At 45.6% G+C, this 4,274-nt stretch overlaps 1 long non-coding RNA gene across 1 annotated transcript; it reads right to left on the reverse strand.

The window, feature by feature from the left end:
- Nucleotides 1-1,527: 1,527 nt before the first annotated feature.
- On the reverse strand, nt 1,528-4,234 carry LOC125712327 (uncharacterized). Its single transcript, XR_007383261.1, has 2 exons — nt 3,965-4,234; nt 1,528-3,185 (listed from the first exon to the last, which is right to left on the reverse strand). It is a non-coding gene; the product is annotated as an uncharacterized LOC125712327 (long non-coding RNA).
- Between the last annotated feature and the right edge of the window lie 40 nt (nt 4,235-4,274).

A 4,274-nucleotide genomic window follows, 5' to 3' on the forward strand; every position in this document is an offset into this window, starting at 1 on the left:
AGACCCAGCTGGGTTGTGATGTCATCCTCCAGTCTATCCTTAAGTAATGCAGAAACGTAGCCTTAATTACGATTAACGTCTGTTTAGTGATGCTGCATCAGATGAGTTAATTCTCAAATGTGCATCATGGCACTTTAATTGTGCAGAACTGGTCCATCTGGCTGTGTTCCTGTCATTGGATTGATATTTGGTGAAGTAACAATGTGGAGAACATAAACTGCCCTGTTAGCTACTGATCGATGGGTGATAAATGCCTCTCCGGTTTCTGGGTGATGCTAGACTTCTGCCGGCCAACTGGAGGCCTTTATTACTGTCACTGCGTCTCGGCTGATGCTGTCCCATCCCACCATACATTTTTCCATGATGACTAACAGCTCAGTTATGACTCACACAATGTCCAATCTTGCAGTGGAGGCCCTGTGGACACAATCCTTGCCTTTGTGAACATCCAGCCACCCCTAATCCCTAGACCCCTAAAATGGTGCCCGACCATATTCTAAAGACATTGCCACTAGCATACAGCTTGCACCCCCCATCCTCATATTTACCCCCCCACTCATGCAGAATAATGACGTCTGGAACTGAGGCAGAGAAGAATGCCTGCTTTCACCCCTCCCCCTCCCACAGTCTCCAGCTGGAGCCCCTCCAGCATTAGAAAGAGAATGCCAACCCCCCAAACCCACCCACTATTCACCATGACATCACTGTGTGTAAAACATACCTTTTTTCTTCAGAGAAAACAAGGAGACCCCTAACCATTGGGCCTAAGTATGATTCTGATTTCTCAGATGTTGAAATAGGTGTCATGGTCCAGCAACAAAGTTGAAGCGGGATGAAGTGTTGGCCGTCTGTGCTGCACATCTGCTGGTGGGGGAGGTAGCACCACTTACAGTGTGCAGCAGCTTCTAAGTTTAGGGAGTGCGTGAATATGTGTGCCTGTTGGTGCCCTGTGACGGACTGGCATCCCATCTAGGGTGTACCCCAACCCCGTGCAGTGTGATGGACTGGCATCCCATCCAGGGTGTACCCCAGCCCTGTGCCCTGTGACGGACTGGCATCCCATCTAGGGTGTACCCCAGCCCCGTGCCCTATGACGGACTGGCATCCCATTCAGGGTGAACAACCGTGACAGCGGCAGGTATACAGTGAAATGGATTAAGGATTGGATATGATCTCATTCCAAATCCATTCTGAGTAACATTTTTCAGTTCTCTCAATGAACTCTTTGTGTGCCTCTGTAAACTCTATTCCCATCTTTAGATCTTTCTTTTTCCTCCTCTTTCCTTGTGAATCGCCGATTGCCAACTTCCCCATAAACTTGGTAATCTTTGCTTGGGGGCAACATGTGGCTCAGTGGGCTAAGCCTGTGTGCATCTATTCAGAAGTCACCGGTTCAAACCCAGCCAGGCTGTTTGTGGATTTTTGAGCAAGGCTCTTTGCCCCCAGCATGTGGCTGCCCTTCATGGCCAGCTTACTCTACAAAGAGCAAGTTGAGGGAGGCATAAAAAGACAATTTCCCCACAGGGATCAATAAAAGTATCAATTATTATTATGACAGAGAATACCAGGCAATATGGGTGGAGCTTAACAGGCACCTAAAGTTGTGATGCTACAAAGGGATATAGCTTAACACGCAACAGGAGTGTTTTTTTTTTTTAATCTAGTGGTCCACACATACCACCACGGTGCTGTTTCAAGATAACAGCTGGGTAGTTTATAATCAGCAAATATCAAGCATTTGAGTCACCTGATCACAAATGCTCCCCCACCCCCCACTAGTATAACACCCAATAACATAGTGAGGCTGGCAGGCTTTTCATCTGAAAAATAAGTATGCATTGGAAAATATATAGAATAGAATATATAGCTGATGACTATTCTTCTAGCAATTACTGTTATCAAGCAACTAAACAACCATATAACTTTTAAGCAGACCAAAGAAGAAAAACACTTTCACTGTAATAACTTCAAACTTATTCTAAATAAGTATAAAATATTTACGCAATTCTACATTGAATGAGGAAAAAATCCAATTCTGAGATAAGTTCTACCACATACATAAGTGCTACCACACACACACAATTGACAGGGGGTATTTCATTTCATTGTGAGTAGTCCAATAATATGTGCAATTATGTAACAGAAAACAACAAAGATATATGCAAACAATGTTCAATAATGTGCGAATATTGCATCAGTTAAGTAGAGAAAACTGCAGTCACAATCGCAGAATGTACTTTGTATGCTGATGCTACGTGTGGGAATAAGCTGTCGCGCAGTCAGGTGGATTGCTCCCTGATGCTGCAATAGCGTCTGCCAGATGGGAACAGTGTGAGCAGTTCGTGTGAGTGGTGTGAGGAGTCAAGCATAATGCAGGAAGCCTTCCTGATGCAGTGTTTCCGGAAGATCTCCTGCAGCGAGGGGAGAGATGCGCCAGTGATGTTCCCAGATGCATTTACAATTTGCAGGCTGGCATTGCCGAACCAAACGGAGATGCAGCTGGTCAGGACGCTCTCTATGGTGCCCCTGTAGAACACAGTGAGGACTGGGGGGGGGGGCTGGCCCACTTCAGTCGCCTTAGGAAGTGAAGACACTGCTGAGCCTTCTTGGTGATGGAGAAAACGTTTCCCAGAAACAAGGCCTTCTTAACAGTGTCCATCGTGGAGCCGTTGATGCTGAGTGGTGTATGGATGTGGGTGGAGCAGGATTGCCTGAAGCAATTTTGTCCACGTTCAGTGACAGGTTGTTCTCACTGCACCAGACAGCCAGTTGATGAACCTCATCTTTGTATGCTGACTCATCGTTGTGGCTGATGATCCCCACCATAGTCGTGTCTTCTGCAAACTTGATGATGTGGTCATAGCTGTGTGTAGCAGTGCAGTTGTGGGTCAACAGTGGGAGCAATAGTGGACTGAGAACGCAGCCCTGAAGACTCCTGTGCTCAGTCTGATGGGGCTGGAAATGTTGTCGCAGATACAGACGGACTGAGGCCTCTCTGACAGAAAGTCCAGTATCCAGTTGCAGAGAGAGGTGTTCAGTCCCAGCTCGCTCAGTTTCATGTACAGACTTTGGGGATGATGGTGTTGACTGCCGAGTCCATGAACAGTATTCTAATGTAAGTGTCTCCCTCGTCTAGGTGAGATAGGGAGAGGTGAAATGCAGCAGATATGGCGTCCTCAGTCCACCTGTTAGGCCAATATGCAAATTGTAGTGAGTACAGTGGGGGGGGGGTGCTTTTGACCTGTGCCATTACGAGTCTCTGAAAGGATTTCATGACGACGGGGGCTAGAGCGATGGCATAGATGACAGAAACATATAAAGACGTTCCTTCAAAATGTGCAAAACATTAAAGATACAATACATCCAGTCCATAAAAAGGAGGTCTGGATTAACATCTATCATGTATATATGCTGAGTCTGTGTGTGTCAGTCCCTAACAATGCTGTGCATTATACAGTCCTTGTCTCTGTGCGTGAGTGGGTTCCTCATATTCTTCTATGTCAGAGTCTTGGACAATGTTGTGCATTATACAGTCCCTGACTCTATGTGTAAGTGAGCCCCTGATAGCCTTCCGCTGTCGTAGAGTCCCAAAGCCTACTTCTCAAGAGCTTTCTCATGACCCCCAAATTTCTGAAAGTGTATCAGAAAGGCACAAATCAAAAGTCAAAAGGAACCAGAGCCTGAAAAGGAACTTTTGGTCCTGACAATGAGGATGTCCATCTGATGTAGACATGGAATGTGGCAGGGTGATGAATAACAAAGTGTTCCGCTGTATGGCCCCCAATTAGAGGTATGGCTTGTCTTTGAGGATGCCTTGAACATAGAGAAATTATGCCTCTAGCCAGTTGCTTAGCATTATAATCAATAACATTTTCAGTACCATATATACATTATAACATTGATCATTTATGTGGTTGCTTTCAAAGCCAATCGTTACCTGTGCCTGTTCAGTAAACCTACTCACCTCTTCAAATGGAATCCTTGAGGTTGAGCCCGCTTTGCCCGCATTGCTCCTGGCTGGTCTGTCACAGTTTTTCTCTTCCAGGAAGCAAACTGGCTGATTAGTACTTAATAAATACAGGATATTACTGTGGGTGGCAAGGATTATTATCGTAATTATTAACTGAATCAGGAATTCCCAATGCAGAGATGCCATGTAATAATATGTCTGTTGTGCATTAATTCCCCCATACGTGCCCGTCAACAGATAACACAGTAGCCTGCAAACGCCTCTTACTAACAGGCTTAATTCCCCGCCCATTCTCTCTCCCTTG

The sequence above is a fragment of the Brienomyrus brachyistius genome, chromosome 17 (assembly GCF_023856365.1).
Source record: "Brienomyrus brachyistius isolate T26 chromosome 17, BBRACH_0.4, whole genome shotgun sequence".
Taxonomy (NCBI): Eukaryota; Metazoa; Chordata; class Actinopteri; order Osteoglossiformes; family Mormyridae; genus Brienomyrus; species Brienomyrus brachyistius.